The 24,209-nt window shown below is 46.8% G+C and overlaps 1 long non-coding RNA gene across 2 annotated transcripts in view; it reads right to left on the bottom strand.

Annotated features, from left to right (window-relative positions):
• LOC138582076 (uncharacterized) overlaps positions 1-24,209 on the bottom strand; it is a 505,518-nt gene that overhangs the window by 387,855 nt on the left and 93,454 nt on the right. Inside the window, exons 3-5 of one of the 2 annotated variants that reach the window (XR_011304944.1) lie at positions 22,568-22,644; positions 22,347-22,409; positions 21,975-22,248 (exon numbers count right to left, since the gene is read on the bottom strand). The exons of the other annotated variant lie outside the window; for it this stretch is intronic. This is a non-coding gene — a long non-coding RNA (uncharacterized lncRNA). Of the gene's footprint in view, positions 1-21,974; positions 22,249-22,346; positions 22,410-22,567; positions 22,645-24,209 lie in introns of those variants that run through there. 2 annotated transcript variants of the gene reach the window in all.

Here is a 24,209-nt window from a genome sequence, read left to right as displayed (position 1 = left end):
CTCCCCTCCCCTCCCACTTCCTGGTCCTCCTCTCCCTCCCGCCTCCCTGTCCGCCCACTCCCCCCCTCCCCTTCCTCTTCCTTTAACCATTCTCTCCTGGGCAGCCCTCTGCCCGGCAGCCCCCTGCGGCTAAAGGCCCCTAGGCCAAGGGCGACTCCTACAGTTGCGGCTCCCTGTGTGTCTGCAGGTGTCCGCAGGGGACGCCAGGCGCCAGCATCACTTGCTATCTCCACCTTCTCCTGGCCCACCCCACCTACACCGGGTCACTACATTCGCATTGGTTGTCTTCACCTCACTGTGTCCAACAGTTGTGGTAAACTAGGGTTTTTCTCCCCTCGCAGGATTCTCAAACTTAGGTGGGCTCTCCACTGTGTACCTAATACGCATTACTGTTGTTGTTTCTGAAATGTGGTAAACTAGGGTTTTTCTCCCCTCGCAGGATTCTCAAACTTAGGTGGGCTCTCCACTGTGTACCTAATACGCATTACTGTTGTTGTTTCTGAAATGTGGTAAACTAGGGTTTTTCTCCCCTCGCAGGATTCTCAAACTTAGGTGGGCTCTCCACTGTGTACCTAATACGCATTACTGTTGTTTCCGAAATGTGGTAAACTAGGGTTTTTCTCCCCTCGCAGGATTCTCAAACTTAGGTGGGCTCTCCACTGTGTACCTAATACGCATTACTGTTGTTGTTTCTGAAATGTGGTAAACTAGGGTTTTTCTCCCCTCGCAGGATTCTCAAACTTAGGTGGGCTCTCCACTGTGTACCTAATACGCATTACTGTTGTTGTTCTGAACTGTGGTAAACCTGTGCCTGCCGCTATATTCCTGTCTGCGGGCTCTCGCATCGTTCTGTCTCCCCCCCCACCCCCTCCTACTCCATGGTGCTCTCTATCTCGCCTATCTTCTCTAACTGCTTCTCCATCGACTATCCTGCTCTCCTCACTAAATCTGGTAGGAAAAAGTTTAAAAAGGACATCCTGGTCTCCAACCCAGGCCTCCCTATCGCTGACACCTATACCAGTGCCTGCTCCAAGGAAACTCTTACTGACATCCTCTTTTTTGTGCCTTCGCCTGACCTATGGACCCTTCATATGGTCTCTGTGCTCTCTCCTTTCTCCTCTTCTCCCATTAATGGTGGCACCCGCTGGGATGTCCTCCTGGCCCCCTTCTGCTCCTCTAAGGCCATCATTAATCTATGCAAATGGAACCGTCTTGGTCCAAGGTCCTCAGGCCAACCTTCACCTCTTTGATAGACGCTTCCCTCGCCTCATCAACTTCCTTTCCTCTCCCGCTGTCCCCCCTCCTCTGTCCTCGGCTACCTTCCCTCTACCCTCCCTCCCTCCCTGCCCCCTCTCGGGGCAGTTGTCCTGGTGGTGGATGCACGTCGGGTCTTTGCTAAGAGTAGAGATGATCTTGTCGTCGAAGGAAATGAAGTCCAGTGCACCACCAGGGAAGAGACCAGCCGCGGAGTGCTCCGTCACAAGGCACCACACCTTTTGGTTGCGGTTCAGGGGTAGTGGCTATCCGGTTGCCGGGGTGCTTCTGCACGGGCAATTCGACCACCGCGTCCTGAGGCGAATAAAAAGCAAAGGGGACTGGTTGTTCCCACCAGTCAGGGGAAGAGACTCTCCGGCAGGTGGTGAGTCGGTTCCGCAGGGCTCCACCGGAGGTGTCGTCGTGCAGGTCGGCTCAGCGTTACCCTCGTCGGATTTTTAGGTCCTGTGGCGACTTCTGAAGATCCAGTCCCAAAAGCCCTGCTTTTATGCAGTAAACCCCCATTCATTCAGCCTAGCTGTCAATCAACACATGCTAAGTGGTGTGCGGGAACGCTCACCACTTGGGCCAATCACTCCAGAGTGCGACCGGAGTTGGCAAGGCAACTCGGTCCAGGGTGCCTAAACCCCCTCCCACACCCCTGTGGTAACCCAGACAGAATGGCACCACTTTGGAGGGTCTCTGTACAGAGGCCTGCCAAAAGTGGAACAAAGGGCTCAACCTTTGGTTTAGGAGTCACAGAGACGAACACAGACGCCATTTTACAAACCGAGTTCTGGCAGAAAATACCACTCGATAAACTTATTTAAGGCAAGTAGATCGGTGGTACGTTAGAGATTAACGAGAAAAAGGGTCAATCTCCAACAATGGGATGAATCCCATAGGGTTGTGCTCGGGGTCGAACACAACAAGTAGTTTCCGCTGCCACCAGCCAAAACTCGACGAGGGGGGACGGGACAGTGCCCCCTCGAGTAACAGATCCACGAGTAATCGAATTACCCCTACTAGTACGTCCAGAATAAGATGGTTTGTACTAGTCCTGTTAGTAAATTTAGGTCTAGTAAAGCCAATGGTGACTTTACATGCCCGGGGAGACAGTAGTCAGTCCCCGGGTATGGAGTCTATGGTGGGGGACCCCTTAGGGCGCCCCCGTGTTACGGCACGTAGGGTGCGGTGTAACACACATAGAAAAACATATGAGACCCTATGGAGTAAAAGACCCCATAGCCCATCAAACACATTGACATTTCAAAGGAATTATACACACATACATGTCCAAGAGGGGGAGAAAAGAGTCTCACTCTTGGCAGGATGGAAAAAAACAAACTCCAGAAATCCAGCAAAGCTGCTGGGGGACTCACTAGGTTAGGAAATTCAGCCTAAACAGAGAATTCTCCCTAACAATAATATCACTGTATTGCGATCTACAGTTCATACAAGAATGAATCGCCAAATGTATCCTTAGTATCAGTGTGAATAGGTCCATGTTACCAAATTACTGTGAATGCAAGCAGACGTCCAAGGCCACATAATAATGATGTGTTATCATTTAGCACTTAAGCTTAAGCACTTTATATAGAACAAATATACATACAATATCACCCAACCTGTGTTGATACTCATTTATCAACCTTAGAAGGATGAAAGGCAGAGTTGGCCTTGCCGGGATTGGAACCTACAGATCACACACACATTGCAGCAATGAACGCTCAACCCACTGAGATATCTTACCGGCTATAGTAAAAGGAGCAATTACATGTCTGAATGTTCTCGAAGACAGAAAGCAAATTACTCTCTGTAGCCGATAATTAAACTGGTAACTGAGAAATAACAGCAGGCAAGTTAATCCGTAGGTCTGGTGCAAAGTTGGCTACATGTCAAGCCTGGGTAGTTCTACTTTTCATGCTTCAGATATTGGCAAAATACATACCATTGGGAGAGTTCATAATTACAGAATTTAGAGTAGCGCAAGGAAGGCAGCGCACTCACATGGTATCCCATACGCTGGGCACTTTTTACCTCATACATGCAAACAAACATCCTGAACAGCATGCCAGGGAGATAGGAGAGATAGACATATTACAACAAAGCATTAATTGTGGCATAATGAAATCAAGAGCCACTTTATGTGCTATGGTCAAACGTTTCCACACTGCACACAAGCTTTTAGACACAAGGATTTTGTCAAGTGACCGAGGACACCGAGGTGGAATGTCTTGTGATGAGCATAACAAAGACAGCGGCGGAAAAAAACATACTACAACTGCAACTTGCGAAAGGAAAAATGCATACTGTGAAATTGATGCTTATTCTACTCTAAATGCTTTTTGGAAGTTTTTATCAGCATTGAGAATTTGAGGTGTTAACAAACAGAATAAATTAGTGACTCAACCCTTGAAGTGTGCCTGAAATAAACCTTTAAATGACTCTACCAATTATTGTATAGAATTCCAGAAAGACTAATTATTTGTTATCCCTATTCCTTCTTAATTAGGGTCACTGCTCAAAGTATTACACTTGTGGAACCCCCTTTTTTTAAGAGGCCTGAACAAGAAAGCCAGCCACCCCAGAAACAAAGAGCCACATGACTCTGGCCAAAACCCACAAGCTGCGACCCCTGGTGACCCCCAAATGATGTCCCTGCATGTACCTGTCCTGCTTGTAGTAAATGACACCATTTTCTACTGCAGTGGGGGTGCCCTTTTATATGTTCACAGTGAGTGTAACCTTTCTGTATTGCAGTGGTTGTGTCCTTTCTTAGTTAAGATAAACTCTAGTCCTGCAATGTGTATATTGGTATGTCCATAGCTGTGAAAATTCCAAACAATGATTACTTCACATTTTTAATTAGTACCCAGCGAAGGACAATCAGATTGCAGATTGTAACATGCAATCTGATTGGCCCTCGCCGGGGCATTACCCGACCGGGAATCCCTCTGCCAATGTTCCTTTCCTTTCATTACCCGGCAAGGAGGTGGTGCCAACCACTCAGCCAATGAGGAGGCTCGGAATGGGGTAATACCCGCTCTGAGCCACCACACGGCTGGAGGCTGCCATCCTCCCCTGCCGGGGATCGAGGTAAGTGTTTTCCCTCCCCCCACAACCCCTCACCCAATTCAAACAATCCCCTCCCAACCCCACTTACCTTCTTTATGGTCCATTTCGGGAGCGCACTCACTCCGAAAAAACTTCTGTCCCCAGCGTGTCTGCTCCCGATCCACGACAGGCCGTCATGGAAAGGAAGAAGGGACTACACGTAGCCACTTCTCTCCTTTTCATGGAGGCCATTTTCTGTGTATACATTTTCCCTTTGTTTTGAATGGCAGCCATTGAAAGGGAGAAGAGACTACTCATAGTCCCTTCTTCCTTTGAATGGCAGCCATTTTGTTTGATTACATGTTTCCATTCATTTTGAATGGCCATGGAAAATAAAAATGGACTCTGTTTTCCAGTGCCCGGCTGCCATTTTTTTGAATTTTTTTTTTCTGTTCCGAATCAGCGTAGCGTTTCGGACCAGAACAAAATGCTCCTACTGCCTCAGTCTTGCAGGCTGGGTAGTAATAGCAATAAGCCACTCGCAAGCTGGGCATTACCACAACAGGTAATGGCCAGGGGCCTTTGTTAAAGCCCTCGCTTCACTCGGGCCTGTAACTATGGGCCACGGAGCATTACCTGAAGTGGTAATGCCCCCACTGCTCGGGGCTTATTGCTTAAATATACATATTTTGCATGCATCTTGAAAGAACAAATACATGCAAAAATAACCAATATGACTTTTGCAGTCATTATTTATTTAGATATGTCGTATTCCCAGAAACTGCAGTCATCACCTCTTGGGTCTAGGTCACTGGAATGTACTGCAATATATCTGCCCCTGCACATACCACCCCACCACCCCCCCCACTCCTGGCGATTTCATTTAAGAATGAATTCTCTCCCAGGGACAAAAGAAATACTTTTGTGCTCCCTGTGAAATGAATTCTCTACCCCCAGCATCCGTGTTCAACAGCAGGATTTTTCATTGTTGTGCATTTATCAACAGCATTGTCTTAAAATGTCTGATGTAGGATTCAAACCTGGGTATCGTGCCATGTTGTTATACCAAGCTGGAGCTTAGTCCATTGAGCTGATTTTGTGACAAACATTATGAATTCTGCAAATACAAAAACAGTCCAGCAGTGACCTCAGGTATGGTTTATTTTATGTTAACATTATACTCCTAATGATCCAAGCTCTTCTCCCAGCATTCATTGTATTTATTTGTTTGTATTGATTTACTGAGCATAAACCTAGCTTTGGCAAGGGTTTTACAGAGTCATTGATGGCAGTTTTCTTTTTTAATTGATTTTTTTTTATATATACAGCAGGAGCACTGCAACTTCAAGCCAATTTTGAAATACACTTGGACTGATATACTTGCACAAATACCCGGTGCGCTGAAATCATAGTGCCCATGGCCAAACTTCACGACAATTTGAATTGGCCATGGGCACTATGATTTCAGCGCAATGGATATTTGTGCAAGTTTAGCAGTCCAACAGTATTTTCATGGAACAGTAAATTAACGCAACAACCAAGTTTGGTTTGCTTTTACAATTTATCACATGCCACAGACCTGTCTTAATGACCAGATGTGGTGCCATTGGCAACTCTCCCCAGGCATTGTACTGCTGTGAAATAACAGTATGCTTACATTTTCCTGCTTGACAGTGCCATAAATGTAGTGTTATACTCAGTGGTGGCTGGTGAATTTCTTTATTGGAGGGGTGTACATATTTACAACAACAAACATGCAGCAGTGACTGAGCTTTAGGAGGAACCCTGAACCAATCCCTCAAGGGTGAAGAATTAGTTGAAAAGGCAGGCAGACTGCAATTGATTTTGTAGGGTACCTCATGAAAAAAACAAAAGGATGCAAGTCACCAGCAGTGCGAGCTTTGGGAGGGACCCTTTACCAATCAAGGGGTGGCCGTGTGGCTTCATCCCCAGTATTCACATACATCAACATATTCATGTTTGCTTTGTGCATAATATCAGTAACGATACTTTAAGAAAACATGTCCATGCTAGTTCTGGCAATATAGGGCACTATGCCCACATCACAATATGCTCCTGTAGGCTCGACCATTAAAAATGCCATGCCACAATACTAAAACATGCAGAAACTGGCTACAGCAAAATGCCAGTCTAGCCATGTAATGACACTCAGGTTTGCTGTATCATAATGTCGAGTTGAAACATCATGCCACAGTAATAAAAAACCAGACTGGCTGCACCAAAATGCCAATCTAGCTACATAGATATACACATCATGCTTGCTGTAACACAGATGCCCAGCAAAACAAGCATTGGCAAACCGGATAGTTCTGACTTTTGTAGTTGTTTATACCATTAAACATTTAGCAAGGTGGAAAAGAATGGGAAACGACAGCCCAGAGAGGTTGACAGCTTGGAAGGGAAAGGGAATTAAGGGCAAAGCTGATGGGTGAGAGAAGCAAGGTGTGGGGAGGAATAAGAAATAAATGGCATCACAGGAACAATAAACAAATCCAATCGATGGAAGATAGGCTACAAACAGTACACAGGAGCAATTTTACAATATTTGGATGAAGGAGTGATAGCACAAATGGGGAGGAGTGACAGCACAAATGGGGCAGAGCAACAGCAAAAGGGGACTGATCAAGATTGCAAAGATGGGTGGAGTGACAGCGCAAAGGTGGGCGGAGCGACAGCACTAACGAGGGAAGAAGTGACAACACAAGGGGGAAGGAGTGACAGCACAAGGTGGGAGTAGCAACAGAACATCAGGAGCGGAGCGACAGTGCAAGTTTGGAGGAGTGACAGCACATGTGGGAGGAGCAACAGCACAAGGGAGGAAGAAGGGACAGCACAAGGAGGAAGGAAGGACAGCACAAAGAGGAGAGTGTGTGCAAGGGGCTGATGCAACAGTGCAAGGGGTGAGGGAGATCACAGGGAGAGAAGGGACAGTGCATGGGGGAGGGTGGCCAGCACAAGGGGGGTGAGAAGGGTCAGCACAAGAGGGCTAGGAGGGAAAGTGCAAGGGTGGGAGGACGGACAGCGCAAAGGAGGGATGAGAGACCAGGCAAGAGTAGATAGGGGCAATAGCACATGGGGACGGAGCAACAGCACAAGGGGGAAGGAGAATCGGGGCAAGCGGTGGGGAGGATGGACAGAGCAAGGGGGGATGAGGGGCCAAGCAAAGGTCTGAAAGGACATCAAAAGAGGAGGAGGAGGGACAGCATTAGGGGGAAAGGAGAAATAGTGCAAGTGGGGAGTGACATCTGTTGGCTGTATGTATAATTACAGATTGCTGTGAAATGCACCCCTCCTCACCACACCCTACCATAACTTATGCCCTTACCCCAGCCCCACCAATTATTTACTATACATATACTATATTATGGATGAGCTGCCACTTGCTATACTGCAGGTCAAGTAGGGGAACTAATCAAACCCACACTGCTTGCGTATTCAGGGGAGAGACATCCACATGCAAAAGTCGGCAAATAAGGGTAGTTAAAAACTCAAATGTGACATGTGAAGGGAACAGGATAGCATAACCACACAACGCTGATGTAGAGGAGTTGCACACTGATGTTTGTTTGCATTTCTTTCAGGCTACTATGATGAATCAAGAGTGTTGGCCCTTCTCCCCAGGGGTGAGTAACCCCCTTTGAGGCTAGGGAGGTGAGTTCACTCTGCAAGACCCTCTCTAGGGGCCTAGACATGTGGGACCTCACTGGGAGTGACTCACATCAAGGGGAGAAGGACTCTCTTTCCCACATGCAACTCCCTATTCAAGCAACCCTGTCTGCCTATATGGGATTGCCTTAAATCACAAGTAATGTGCTTCCTTTTGTTTGGCTTCAGGCAATGCTGGATCAAATACAACACCTGAAGAAAAATGTTACGCCCCTTTGAATGTGAACTTCTATGTAACAGAGACAAACCAATCGAGAAGAGAGAGAGAGAGCCATATGCAGGGAAAGCCCTCTGACATAGCGACATCCTGGTGGGGCAGAGAAGTGTTGAGCCACAGAGCCCGCAGCATCCTGTGAAAGAGAGAGTGCCTGAGAAGGACGGTGGAGGGCCGGCATAGATAACAGTTGGTGACTGCTGTCATGACGAAGTCATGGAAACCATCCTATGGACAGGTTGTGGTGGGCCCAGTGCCTGATTAACAATGCCCAAAGCAGAAGGAACTGGAGGTACGAACCCTCCCATCCTCAAACCTATGCCGAACACACAGACCCACTGAGATGCTGAGAACGGTTCCACAGGGGAGTCAAGAGAAAGGAGACGGAGAGTCGAGGATTCCAAGTAGTCCAATGCCAAGCCTCAAAAATCCACCCACCACAAGTAAAGGTACTGAGGTGGGTGTAACAGAGAAAAGGAAGGAAGTAGCCAAAGTTGCAATAGTGATTACAGGGGCATGGAGAAAGCCTGAGCAAATGTATTGGGCGATACCCAGGACAGTTGTCGGCAATATAAAATGTGAAGCCTTGAGAAGGCCTGAGCATACATATTGGACGATACCAAGGAGAGTTATAATCAATTTTGATTGTGAAGCACTGAGAAAGCCTGACCATACCTATTGGACAACACCAAAGAGAGTTTTACCAATATTGATTGGAGTACAGTGAGAAAGCATGAACCGAGGGGCTAGGATATCCCAAAGAGGCTCATCCCCTACATTGACTGTGAATCATTAAGAAAGCACAAATATATTGATTGGGAAACAGCTAAAAAGCTAGAAAGTATAATTAGGAATGGAAGCCATTGAAAACCACTTTGATGTAAGTTCAATTATCAATCTTGAAAATCAAAGACAGGAAAAGGGGAAACAAGTAGAGAGGCCACATGATGGGTGGTGCCACACAATCGTGAAGGGTATACCAAACCCCAACTGAAAAGAGAGTCAAGTATAACAAGTCTAAAGAACTAATATACAGAGAAAGCAATGTAAAAGACTACATCCAAAAACACAGTAAGAAAAACATTGATAGGTCTAGCACACTCCAGTAGAGCCACCCTATGAAAATATAGCACAAACCGCAGCAGCTCATGAAAAAGACATTGGCCCTCATTACGACCTTGGCGGAGGACCATGGTGCAATTTGCACCATGGTCCATGGCGCTAAGCTGCCAACTCCGCCATGGGGGTTGGCGGACTTACCGCCCCATTCCGAGGTTGGCGGGGCGGTAAGTCCCCAATCCCCATTTACCCTTCCCCATTCCCATTCCTGGCCCCATAGGGCATAATGGGAGTGGGGAAGGCGTTAATTACGCCACCGTAAATTACGGTGGCGTAATTAACAACAAGGTCCCTTAGCGCCATGGATTTTAACGCCTGCTAAAAGCAGGCGTTAAAATCACCATGGCGCTAAGGGAACTCGTACTCAGGCGGTAAGGTACGCCATGGTTTACGCCGGCGTAAACCCCTTACCGCCTGGGTCCTAATGAGGGCCATTGTGAACCAGGATAAATAATTTCCACTAACTTCTGTCCAGTTAGTGGCAAAATCAGACTTGTTGTAATAGGAAAAATCCTGAAATAAATCTCCAGGACATACGGCCAAAGGCAAGGCGCCAGAAGATATATATTTTGGCAAACTTTAGTTATTAGCTTTAGTGGTAGGGTCAGATAGAAGTAGGTTTTGGACTTCGGAAATGTTTTTGGCCTTTTGATGACAGATGAGCACCCTTAGTTAGTTTGGTTGGGTGGTTTAGGGGAGGCATGGTATCACTAGTATGAAACTGACATAATGGGTACAATTTGTAAAACCTTTATTGAAATTGTTGGGGTTGGAGAAACTCCTACATTGCCCTATAACTAAGATGGGAGTAGTCTTGACCATCAAACAATAAATAACATAGTCCTAGTGGAGTCCATCAAATCAAAATGGCCAATGGTAACAAAAACCTAATGCCTGCCCTATCTCCTGTACAAAAAAGTGTAAATAGGAGAATTGTATGCAAAAAGAACAATCAGTGTTCAAATGAATAGATGTGGTTGATCCAGCTCTCCTCCCCACGTTAGACCTCACGAACTAAGGATGCCCCTGTAGGTAGGATGAGCCACTCTGGCTCGGTTTCCAATACAATAAACAGTTCCAAAACTTGGATCGAGGCCTGTCTGGTCTTCCATGTTAAAGTCTCTTTTCTTGACTTTCAGAATAATGTTTCGACCAAAAAGTTCACAAAGGTCACCCTCTGTCGGGCTCAGACCTTTCACCACACAGTTCTTGTAGGCCCCCCTCTGTCAGCTCAGACCTCTCATGATACAGTTCATCCTAGGTCTCCCTCTGTGGAGCTCAGACGTCTCACAATGAAGTTCAACACAAACTTGCAAAGGTGCTCTTTTTGGCAAGTGCATTTAACTTTGGGTCTCGCTCTGTAGGTCTCGGACCACTTTCAGATGTCAAAGGCTTTCGAATGTGCATGGCTTTCTTTACAGACCACTGCAGGACCACTTCAACTGAAAGTTTACAGTTCAACTATCTCTCTGCTGTTCTCTAGGAGTTAAACTTCTTTATTTTACTATTGGTGTTAATTTGATTTTTTGCTTTCAACAATTTCCCTTTCACCAAGTCTTTCGAGTGGGCTACTTCCTTTCATCGGTCCACTCCGTTACTAGGTATCGCTGATTTTGTTGCTGCCTTTTACTTCAAAGTTCATTCACAGGTCTGCATTTTCTGGGGTTTCATTCACACACGTGTAGCCTTCATCTGCGATAAAGTTTTGCTATTTAAAACGTTGAAACACTGGTCTGTCAGGTGGCTTACCAACTCACTGGCTGTGTGGGCCCTTCTTGGTTTTGCCATTCCCAATTCATGAGTCAAGGGTAGTACCACAGGATTGGCCTAGCCTCCCCAACTCTGCCGTTCACCCTGGGGGGTTGCTGGCATCCTTGTAACAGAATGCAGTCTTCACTTGTGGGATCTGGCCCTCTCCATGTGTCTTTCACGGCCTCTCTGAGGCAACAATCTCCAGTAGGGAACTCCTGGGGCTCTTGACCTGCTGCTCTCGTCATATAGTCGCTCTGCTCACGTAGGTTTGCCTTTGTCCCGGAAGCCCTGCTTGTACTTGTTTTATGCTTTGCTCAGAGTGTTTTAAAAGGAGGAGCTAAGTGCCTCTACTGGAAGTCCCGTCCCCACATTGCCTATATGTTGGAAACCGGAAAATGCGACATGCACAACGCCAATAATGGTACCTATACGACAAAGAGTCCTAGAAACAAGGTATCCAATGAGAAAGCCCTGTATGATGTACCCACATAGAAATGACAGTCTTTTAAAGGAGATTCCGGAAGAAGTGTGAAGATGAATGAAAGAGTGCTGACATCACATAAAGCAGAAATGACACACCAACAAGAGATGCCAATAAAGAGAATATATAGACCTTATGGAATCTGATGGCAAAGTAAAGAAATGAGCAAAATTTCACCTGTGAAATGAAGATTGCAGGTGCGGAAAACACTGAAGAAAATGCAAGTAATTTTATAACTGTACAGATGCTGAAACACTAATAGACTAAGTAATCATAAGGCTGGCTATACATAGTGAATATACTGCAGGTGGTGCCACCATTATAAATATGTGTATTGAATCTGGATGTTCCACATATTTTAGCAAACTAGGACCCCATGAACAGAAGGGCTGAAAGTGTGGTGCAGTCGAAGAAAACAGCTGACAACGAGGGAAGATTTGAGAAAGGTTGTCTGGCCCAGCGTCAAGGGTTGGGGCAGCCAAGAAACTGCTCACACTCCCTTCTATTCTCAGGCACAGTGATACTTGTAAGGCTGAGTTCAAAGAACTAATTGAATGGCAGATAGCAGGAGTGATGATGGATGTTGTGCTAATTGGGTGGGGAGGAATGGTCAAGTCCAACCCTCCAGCATCTGCGGTACCAGCTTGCATGCTGTTAGCGAGGGGAATATCCCAGAAGGGCACAAACGTGCCAACCAATTGTAGAGGGCCACGAGCAAAGAGCCCTATAGTTTGAAGGTCAATGAAACGTCGTGTAGTTCATGTCAGCGAAGATGACATGCACTAGGAGTGGGCATAGCTGTCCACCTGACTTTAGAGAGCCAACCACGATCATATCCCCCATAGAAAGTATACCTAGATGTTCCCCTTAAGCCTATCACAACCTCAAGTAGGTTTTATTATTTTGCCATGTAGTATGACTTCACGTATGACACATTTTTGCTATAAAAGTAATGTTTTTTATTAAATGCTTTGAGACATATGCTGTGGGACGTCTGTTGACACCCGCTGTACTCCCTGTTTTAGACAATTGCAATTTAAAGCAGTTATGTTTTGCCAACTTCCTGAGTCGGTCTCATTATCGGTGTAAGAGTAAGATCTGCATCCCCATCCATCCCATAGAGTCACCTCTCTGAAAGGGCCTTCAGGTTCACGTGGTAGCAGAGGGAGGATGGTTCAATAAGATCCATCGATTAGTAAGTCTCGAGATTTTCTGATAATCGAATAACCTCTGCCATTTAGCCGCAATATTGCAAAGTTTCCTGTGGAGAGCTGCCGATATAGAACTCTTGCAAGAAAATCGAGACAGGTGGTACGGGTTCCTCTTTGACAAAATCCCTCCTGGTTTCCACTGGTGCCGAGCGGACTGAAGCCGACCGTGGTCGATTGGAGGAGGGGAGTGGATACCTATGCCTAGAGCTGAAGAGCAAATGGTGAGTAGACTAAGGGGAATGCAAAATGTGGGGACGGGATTTTGGTAACAGAGAAAAGTAACAAGGAACGTTAGCGATATATAACGAGGAGCATTAAAGAGCCCAGTTCTTACCACAAGTCAGGTCTAGAAGAAGTAATTCCAAAACCCCAAGGGGTAATTAGGCAGCACATAAACAGGAAATGACTCAAACTCCAATCAGGGTATTTTAGGGGCTAGGAGAAAAGGAGTACCATGGTGAATATGTGTAAAATACTAATGACTAGTTTGTCTGTTTGTGTATTTTGTAATTGGAAAGAGGTGTCAAAGAGCAACAGAAGCAAACTGTGAGGTTGTAGAAGAGATACAAGTTGTTATCTACTCAAGTAAGTGAGTAAGAAGTGTTTTGTTTTTCTTTTTTTTTTCTCATTCGATGCCTTTTGCATCCGCGCTCTGAGCGCGTTGTTGTGCCTGCTCTCCCCTCCCCTCCCACTTCCTGGTCCTCCTCTCCCTCCCGCCCCCCTGCCCGCCCACCCCCCCCTCTGATTGGCTGTCCGGCTGCCTCCCTTCTGGGCTACTCGACGCCCGCTCCCCCTGCTCGCTTCTTTGTTGAGCTGAGCGTGGGAGAGCGGACGCCGGTAGCCCTGCTGGAGGTTAGGCCTTGGAAGCCCTGCCTGGCCCTAGCGGGCCTCCGTGAGTAAGAAGTGTTTTTTTTTTTTTCTCATTCGATGCCTTTTGCATCCGCGCTCTGAGCGCATTGTTGTGCCTGCTCTCCCCTCCCCTCCCACTTCCTGGTCCTCCTCTCCCTCCCGCCTCCCTGCCCGCCCACCCCCCCCCCTCTGATTGGCTGTCCGGCTGCCTCCGTTCTGGGCTACTCGACGCCCGCTCCCCCTGCTCGCTTCTTTGTTGAGCTGAGAGTGGGAGAGCGGACGCCGGTAGCCCTGCTGGAGGATAGGCCTTGGAAGCCCTGCCTGGCCCTAGCGGGCCTCCGTGAGTAAGAAGTGTTTTTTTTTTTTTTTTCTCATTCGATGCCTTTTGCATCCGCGCTCTGAGCGCGTTGTTGTGCCTGCTCTCCCCTCCCCTCCCACTTCCTGGTCCTCCTCTCCCTCCCGCCTCCCTGTCCGCCCACTCCCCCCCTCCCCTTCCTCTTCCTTTAACCATTCTCTCCTGGGCAGCCCTCTGCCCGGCAGCCCCCTGCGGCTAAAGGCCCCTAGGCCAAGGGCGACTCCTACAGTTGCGGCTCCCTGTGTGTCTGCAGGTGTCCGCAGGGGACGCCAGGCGCCAGCATCACTTGCTATCTCCACCTTCTCCTAGCCCACCCCACCTACACCGGGTCACTACATTCGCATTGGTTGTCTTCACCTCACTGTGTCCAACAGTTGTGGTAAACTAGGGTTTTTCTCCCCTCGCAGGATTCTCAAACTTAGGTGGGCTCTCCACTGTGTACCTAATACGCATTACTGTTGTTGTTTCTGAAATGTGGTAAACTAGGGTTTTTCTCCCCTCGCAGGATTCTCAAACTTAGGTGGGCTCTCCACTGTGTACCTAATACGCATTACTGTTGTTGTTTCTGAAATGTGGTAAACTAGGGTTTTTCTCCCCTCGCAGGATTCTCAAACTTAGGTGGGCTCTCCACTGTGTACCTAATACGCATTACTGTTGTTTCCGAAATGTGGTAAAATAGGGTTTTTCTCCCCTCGCAGGATTCTCAAACTTAGGTGGGCTCTCCACTGTGTACCTAATACGCATTACTGTTGTTGTTTCTGAAATGTGGTAAACTAGGGTTTTTCTCCCCTCGCAGGATTCTCAAACTTAGGTGGGCTCTCCACTGTGTACCTAATACGCATTACTGTTGTTGTTCTGAACTGTGGTAAACCTGTGCCTGCCGCTATATTCCTGTCTGCGGGCTCTCGCATCGTTCTGTCTCCCCCCCCCACCCCCTCCTACTCCATGGTGCTCTCTATCTCGCCTATCTTCTCTAACTGCTTCTCCGACTATCCTGCTCTCCTCACTAAATCTGGTAGGAAAAAGTTTAAAAAGGACATCCTGGTCTCCAACCCAGGCCTCCCTATCGCTGACACCTATACCAGTGCCTGCTCCAAGGAAACTCTTACTGACATCCTCTTTTTTGTGCCTTCGCCTGACCTATGGACCCTTCATATGGTCTCTGTGCTCTCTCCTTTCTCCTCTTCTCCCATTAATGGTGGCACCCGCTGGGATGTCCTCCTGGCCCCCTTCTGCTCCTCTAAGGCCATCATTAATCTATGCAAATGGAACCGTCTTGGTCCAAGGTCCTCAGGCCAACCTTCACCTCTTTGATAGACGCTTCCCTCGCCTCATCAACTTCCTTTCCTCTCCCGCTGTCCCCCCTCCTCTGTCCTCGGCTACCTTCCCTCTACCCTCCCTCCCTGCCCCCTCTCGTGCTCCTTCTTCACCTCCTTCTTCTACACCTCCGCAGGGCGTACCTCTGATCTGTACCCCCCCCGGAAGTCCTTCAAGGCTGGCAACCTTCTCCACATTGCCACTCTTAACTCTCGCTCTGCCATCAAGCATTCCTCTGATATCTGTCGCCTTCTTGAGGAACTGGACCTTGACGTCCTCGGTCTCACCGAGACATGGTTCACAGACAGCTCTGTCACCAGCTTTGACACACTCCTACCTGGCGGTTACAAGATCTTCTCCGTGCCCAGGCCCAACCGTGCAGGCGGGGGTGTTGCCCTTATCTTCCCTGAGCGGATTCCTGCCACTGTCACTCCTACGCAGACCTACTCCTCTTTTGAATGTCTTGTCTACCGACTCTCTCTCTCTCCTAGCCATTCCCTTGCTGTGGCTACTATCTATCGGCCACCTGGTCAAATTTCCTCCTTCCTCTCTGAGTGGGCTGACCTCTCCTCCTCACTCCTGTCCTCAACCACACAACTCCTCTTTCTTGGTGACTTCAACATCCACCTTGATGCCTCCTGTCCCCCCACTGGACTCTTTCGTGACCTCTGCGACTCTCTCTCGCTCTCTATTCTCCCGTCTGAGCCTACTCATTCTGCAGGGCACACTCTTGATGCTCTGATCTCTTCTGACCTTCCCCTCTCTGTCCCTCTCTCCACTCCTCTCTCCTGGAGTGATCACTTTCTCCTAACCTCCCACCTCACCCTCCCCCACAGGTAAAGCCACCCTCATCATTGCCACCCACCTTCTCGGTCATCCGACCCATGAAGCGCGTGTCAGTTGAGGCTTTCGCTGCCACCTTCTCGCCCCCCGCTACCCCTTCGGCTGACTCCCACCCTGACACAGCCCTCTCCATGCTCCACTCTGCTATATCTGATACTCTTGATATCCTTGCCCCTGTCATGAGAATCCGCCTGAAGCCCAAAGCCAAATGTAACTCCTGGTATGACTCGGATCTCGTCACCCTAAAACGCAAGTGCAGAGTGGCTGAGAGGAAATGGCGTGCTTCATGTTCATCTTCTGATAAACTGGCCTGCCGCCTGCTCCAAAGGCAATACCGTCTCTCTGTTCTCACCAAAAAGAGAGCCCTTATCCAAGCCCGCATCTCTGCGGGATCCAACAACTTGGCTGAACTCTTTAAAATCTGCAAGGAGCTTGCCAACCCTGCTGCAGTCTCTACCTCTCCTGTCCCCTCCCAGGCCCTCTGCACTGCACTGGCCTCTCACTTCATCTCAAAAACTCAGGACATCCTGTACTCACTCTCCTCCTATCACCTGCCTCCCTCTCTTCCCGACTCTTCCTCTGGCCCTTCTGCAGCCACCCCTCCTCCCTCCTTCTCTGCCTTTCCACTTTTTTCTGCTGACGAGGTTTCCAGACAGGTCCGATCTATGAAAGTCTCGTCTAAACAGGTTCACCCCTGTTCCTCCAAAACTATCAAGGACCACATCGACTCCCTGGCTCCTGCCCTGGCTGACTTTTGCAACCACTCCTTCGCCTCTGGAGTCTTCCCATCCCCCCTCAAGCACTCCCTTGTGCACCCTCTTCTTAAGAAACCCTCCTCCGACCCCTCCTGCCCGGTTAACTATCGCCCAATCTCCATCACTCCCTTCCTAGGCAAGCTCCTGGAGAAACTGGCCATCTCCCAGCTTAACCGCCATGCTGAAACTGTTGGTAGTCTCCATGACCATCAATCTGGCTTCAGAGCGGCCAGAAGCACGGAAACTGCTCTCCTGAACATCCGTGAGGACCTGCTCTTGAACCTCGACTCCAACACTCTGTGTGTTCTCATTGTGCTCGATCTCTCTTCTGCCTTTGACACTGTCAACCATGCCATCCTGCTCAACCGTCTCTGTGATGACCTGGGTATCACTGGTCAGGCTCTGGTGTGGCTGACCTCTTTCCTTTCCAATCGACCCTCCCAGGTCCAACTTGGGTCCTTCCTCTCTGACATCTTTTTCTCCACCTGTGGTGTTCCCCAGGGATCTAATCTCTCTCCCTGGCTGTTCAACCAGTATCTGGCACTCCTTGCCCACCGCATCGCCGCTCTCTGCCCCTACTTTCAGTGCTATGCGGACGACACCCAGCTCATTTTCAGGCTACCCTCGGCCTCCTCCTTTCCTTCCCTCATCTCTGACTGTCTGTCTGCCATCCAGGAATGGTGTGCTGCCAATGACCTCTGCCTTAATGCTAGTAAGACTGAGATTCTACTCATCGGCACACCCACTCCCTCCTTCCCTGTAGCTCTCTGGCCATCCTCGCTTGGCCCCCCTCCTGCTCCTACCTGCAAGGCAAAAAACCTCAGGGTCATCTTCGACTCCACACTCTCCTTCTCTCCTCATATATCTGACGTCTCTAAGAAGTCACACTACCAGCTGCACCTCCTCAGAGGTATTCTTCCCTTCCTCTCCTTCCCCCAGAAGCTCACTGTCTCCCGAGCCCTGGTTCTCTCGAAGCTGGACTACTGTAACAGCCTCTATCTTAATCTGCCTGCCTCCACTTTCCGCCCCCTGCAACTCATCCAGAACAGAACTGCGAGACTTGTCCTTGGCCTCAAGCCCAGGGACCGTATCTCTCCAGGACTGAAATCTCTACACAGGCTCCCAGTGGCTGCGAGGATTAAGTTCAAAACCCTCTGCATTGTCCACAAGGCCTTCTGGGGCCTGGGGCCTAAATACCTTCAACTCGCACTTCCTAAATATCTTCCTTCCCGAGCCCTACGCTCATCCATCTCCAACTCCCTCAGGGTCAGCCGCTTCTCGAAGCAACGAGTCGGGGGTCGATCTCTCGCCGTGGCAGGGGCCTCCCTCTGGAACAGCCTTCCTGCCTCCCTGAAACTTGAGGAGAATCCGGAAGCACCTCAAAACCTTCCTCTTTGCTTCTGCTTTCTCTCTCCCTCTCCCCTGCTAAAGTCTCGACTGAATCTGCACTGAATCTGCAACTGGGCTACTCTCACCGACCTCGGTCCTGGTCCCAGCCACTCTCCTCTTGCACTGCCTCCCTGGCAACCCCTGCACTGAGGGACTGTCTCTGTATCCCTACAGCCCCCCCTTTCCCAGCACTTGTCTGCACTTACCTTGCACTTGCCACCAGCTGGCCCTATTTATTTACTTATTCTACTTACTTGCACTGCACTTCCCCCCTCCCCTTCCCCTTGCACTTTTCCCTTCCCCCTACCCCTGCACTTGTGCGGTCTGAATGACACCTGGCCTAGTAGGATCGTTGTCTGTCTTCCCCTTGTTCCCCCCTCCCTGCCTCGTCGCGCCTTGAAACACTTGTGTATAGGCGCGTTACAAATGTAATATCATATCATATCATATCATAAGGTCATTGTCAGCGCCGACTGAATAGACAGATTCAGATAATTGAGAAGTAGAAGCTTTGAGTGGCAAGGTTGTAGTGCGCTTATATTTGATGTCTTTCTGAAACGTATCTGTGTAACTAATGGTAAGTACTGACAGACAATAGAGACTTGTCACAATGGGGGATAATTCCACTAATACATTTGTGCAAGACGCTGCCAAAACACACACCTAAGCTCAGACAGTATAGTGGGGAGTGGGTAAAGGGCACAGCAGATAAAATGTTCATGCCATTGCCACAAGGGGGATCGCTGTCAAAGGTGATTTTACAACACATAACCACATACTTACGCGCTACGTAGACAGGGAAGAAATTGGAAAAATGGTTAGCTATTTTAGAGTCTGGAAAATATACCAGGAGAAGCGGGAAGATCCACCTCCTGAGGATTGGATGCTTAATCAGTCTAGGGAGGAAGGTGTTAAGCCTTCTGCTCCCCTTACCTTGTCGGAAGTACGGCAATAGTACAGAAGATGTGGTATTATATCCATTAAAGGAATTAAAAGTGGTGACAGGATAGAGTAATCCGATATATGAACCACCCACTTATAGCAGTGACGATAGTCCAGAAGAGAGTAAAAGAAAGGCAGAGATCTTTATGGTCTTGCAAGACAAAGAGGAGAAAAGTGAACAAACAAATATGCAGACATAGAATGAGAGATTAAAAGATGGAAAGGAGAAAAGGATAAAGCTGACGAGGTAACACTCATATAGAATGAATGGATGGGTGGAAAGATATTGCTCAAACTGGATGGGAAAAGTATCAAGGAAGTTAGGCAAAGGAAAGATCAAGACAAACAGGATAGGAAAGACAGGGAAAAAGAGAAAAGATTAAAAGAAGATGAGCATAAGGGAACAAAATGAGAAAAACGAGAACAGATGTATCAAGAGGAACAGCAAAAGAAAGAAGAAAGGGCAGAGGAGCCTCGAAAGTATGACAACAGGCAGATAGCAATTTAAGAACCAGATAGTCAAGAAAAGAAGAGAGAAGAGGAGGAAGCAGATACATTAAGGGATAAAAGAATGCAAAGAAGAAGGGAAGAAGAAGAGTGTAGAGAGAATGAAAGAAGGGAAGAGAGAAGACAAGAAGAGAAAAGGGTTAGACACGAGGCGAGAAAGCAAAGAGAATTAGATAAATAAACAGAGTGGAAATGAAGATACAGGGAGCACAATATTGATCGCATTCAGAAAGAGTTAATAGAACAGAGTCCAGTATTATCATGGGGCCATATAGAGAAGTTCCTCCCATAACAGGGAGCAATGGCAAGACCATCTAGGATAACCCTAGAAGAGAATTATGGCATAGGGAGCATCGGGAGAGAATCGATAAAGTCTATCAAGACTAAAGAGAAAGGAGCGGATTGGAGCGATGGGAGAACAATCCCTGGTCCTTCAATCACGAAGCGAGGAAAGCGACCCATTCAGTCTCGAGCATAGAGCCTTGTCTTTAGATAGGCTGACTTTAAACAAGGGTGATGAGGATGAAAACCATACTAGCTGGGGACCAGATGTGTCAGGCGAAGAGAGAGAAACCTTCTGTGTGGAGGAGGGAGAAAGTGCATGCGGTCCCATGAGGAACTGAGATGGTCTGATCTAGAGCAGCTTAAGGATAGTATGCAGCTTCTATAGCATATCCAGAGCACCTTAAAGGATGGTCACATAGTAACAAGGGAGAGTCACCACCACATGTGAGCAGGCTGGAGCCATTGCCAGACAGAAGGTGATCGGGAACCATTCTCCCTACTGTGCATAGGCAGACGATGGGAGCCGATTGCGGATTTGGGTTCACACAATTCCATTTATTGGAGAAAGGAGGGGCCAGACCGCAGTATATTCCCTGGCCACAAATGGATAAGGATAATTTAAGTCGTAAACTTCCCACGTTACGGAGGGTGCAGAGAAATGGATTTATGAGCTAGAAAAGATGACAGGAGGAAATACTCTGGCAATAGGGGACATTACGGGTCTCCTAGCAGCCATTCTTGGGGCAAGGGCTGATGACATTTGGACAAGAACAGGCTACTCAAGTGTCACGGTGCAGAACACAGCACATGACAGAGCACCATTTATTAATTGTAGAGCAGATGTCTGAAAGACACTTAGGGTACAGTATCCTGATACATCAGATATGGGTCAATTATCGCACATAAGATGAAAGACGATGAAGATCTGCTTGCTTACATTTAAAGTATTCAGGAACGCTGGACTCTTGAAACAAGGGAGCCGTGGGAGAAATCAGTGGCAGCATTTTACCACATTCTGTGTCAGGGATCATCAGAGCAGGTACAGAGAAAGATCAAGAAACTAGAGGGAATGGAAGCAAAGCCATGGGCAGGGATACAGTTGACTATCACGCATCACTGCCGATGGTTACAAGAGAAAAATAAGAAGAATGAAGATGCTAGAAAACTTGCGGAAGCCAAGTTAGTTCAGAAGAAATTGTCAAAGTACACCATAGAAGGGGCGATACTGATAAGTAAAGAAGGATTGGGAAAGCAGCAAGCAGTGGGTACATCCCAGGCAAATAATCAACGCCAGATGGATAAAGGAGGAAATGGGTTCATACTGCAAGGCAGAGCAATAGGCTACAGAGAAAGGGGTGGTTTTCAAAATAACCAAGGCAGGTTTCAGAATATACAGAATGACAATCAGAATGGGCAAGGTGTAGCTAGTCAGAAGAGCCTCTCCTATATGTTGGACATGTGGAATGAAAGGGAACATCGTGCGAACATGTGGAAGCCAACAATATGAACAGAATGGGCAAATCTCAAGAGGCGGACAGATTATCCTCCAGCATATAGCTCACAAAATAGGGCTGGGTTTGCCCAAGATCAGACAGTGTATCATGCACAAGCACCGCAAATGCAACAGGCATTGCAACCACAGCAATTACCATTGAATCCACTGCAAGGGCAGTCACAGCATGCAAAATTGTTAGATTGTAGAGGTGCACTCACTAGTTTTTCCAGATTGATTGTGGTAAATACTTGATAGCATGAATAGTTAATGATTTTCAGGTTCTCCCTGTTTGCACTGTGCTACCTGAAGCCGGAAAGTAATGAAGAAATGGGGTCCCACGAAAACAACGGGGGGGCAAACAGGTGCACACTTATCACAATATCATTGTACATTTTCAATCTTTTCATGTAATTAAGTTTCAATTTCTTGTATTCTAGAATTTATTTATACATTGTTATTTACAACTCTAAAAAGCTTTTTTTTCCAAATTAAATAAACAAATAAATATGTGAAATAAATTATAGAGAAATACCAACAAAGTAGTTACTTTTACATTCACATATATATCAAAAAGCAAGCTGTCATCATGATTTTTTTGTTTATCCAGATATCTTGATAGGAGTGATTGGTGGGTTACACTGAGAACACTCAGATTAGTGTATCCTATCCTTAGACTATGCATTTCGGGCCTCCTTTACCCTTCTTCAGGTATAGATATCAGGTTTTTAATGTTTTTCTAGAAAAATAAAATAGAGATTGATTAAGAATTATCTTAATTATCTCTTGAAGTTTCCAACTAAATTACATCAATTCTCAATGCTCCCATGCACTAACCTTTGAATCAGTGGACAGCCTCTTGATGAGGCTCTTCTTTAATAGTCAGAGAAAGTCCAATTTCTGTTGATAAGGATAACATTGTATTACTCGTGATGTTATAGTTAAATATTTGGGTCTCCAAAGGGACACAGCGCTGTTTAGGCGCTGGGTCACTCTGTGAGACCCATGCATTTCAATGTGGAATTACGTGTTCATATATAAGGGTAGTATAAACTCACCTAACTGGTATCCTGCTGGTCGCTAGGTGTTTTATAATTCTTGTGGAATCAAATGATACCAGGAGATTCTTGAATGGCTGAAATGAGTTATCTATGTCAGTCATATATTCATGATATACTGTTGATGTTTCATTTAACAGTCTAAACCATTTTGCCAAAACAATAGATTGTTGGTAGTTCCTACCTTTCAGGGCAGGACTTTTAACTTGTGTTCCCTTTTTCTTGACTGTGTTGTGAGGGCAATGGCATATTGTTAGTATATATATTTTGTATTCATTCAAGTGCTATTTATATCAAAATATATCGCTTTCAACCCTTTTATTCAGGCAATAAACTATTATTGGTTCCTACCTTAGGGTACAGGATTTTTCTTTGTGTTCCCTATCTCCTTGCCGTGTTGTTTTGCAACATCTCAGCGTCACCCTTGGCGGCGGTTAGCAAACAAGTCAATCGGAAACTTATATTCCATTCGCAAGGTCCTCTCTGTATGTAAAATGATAGTTGCTTATCAGTGATGCATTTACTAATTCTGCACTTATTGTGTTCATGTTAAAGGATTAGATCTTAACATACCTTTCATTCAGCCCAGCTTAGTGAGCCCCGCCTCGCGGCCACACGGGACAATCTCCATTCGGGCTAAGCATCAATGCATTGCTAAGCAACCCCGTGATTTGTCTGCATTTATGGTACAACTCTAGTTTCTCTTGTGGCTATGTGTAGACGCAATTTTAGGGGTGTGGCTATTCACAGACATCACAATAAATGACGATTACTATTGTGTCACTCTGTGTTATAAAAGGGGAACCTTTTTATTATGTTCCCTGCACTTGTGAAGTATATGTTTTTTGGGATGTAACCAATCTATATACATTGATTTAATAATTGTATGGTTAATCTATTAGTCATTCAGATATTCAGGTGGATTCATTTCTTACAATTCATGTTAGCAGATTTCACAGTTCATGCCTACTTACAACGATTTTGATTCTAGAACTGGACATGAATAAATCTTCTGCTGTGGCATAACTCATGGTGGGTTGCTCAATTCATTGTTAAAATGGGCATATACTCCACAGATGGTGGTCATTCAATACATCATCAGATTATTCATTGAAAGTTACGACATAGATTAAATACAAGACCCTTTGAAATACATGTTTTTCACTTTTCGAAGACATCAAATGCATATTCTAAAATGTGAGTAATAATTGTCAACCCTGTATATCACTCAAAGATAACAATTTAAATCCCATTCCATCTTTATTCCATGGGGCTGCATCGTGTCAAGTGTCTCGATCCAATAGATTTCTCTTTGTTGGAGTAACCTATTCAGGTTGCCCCCTCTCCTTGGTAGTGTAACGTGTTTCAGAAAAACAAATTGTATCTGCGCAATTGTGTATTTTTGTTCATTGAAATGTTGGGCGACCAGGGATTTAACAGAAATATTATGTATGTTTGACTTATGCTCCCCCCCATCTGATTATCGAGTTTCTTCCTGTCAGTCCTGCATAATAGAACCATGCAGATACAGCAGAATGCAAACATAGGACTATGCTTGACACCTAGAGTAGGTGGTGTCACTATGGTGGGAGGAAGCCATTTTACAGGTAAGGGGAAAAGTATGTATCCACAATAGGACAGC

This window comes from Ambystoma mexicanum, chromosome 1p (genome assembly GCF_040938575.1).
Source record: "Ambystoma mexicanum isolate Mex_15411 chromosome 1p, UKY_AmexF1_1, whole genome shotgun sequence".
NCBI classification, from domain to species: domain Eukaryota; kingdom Metazoa; phylum Chordata; class Amphibia; order Caudata; family Ambystomatidae; genus Ambystoma; species Ambystoma mexicanum.
This window is presented reverse-complemented; position numbering and strand designations above follow the sequence as displayed.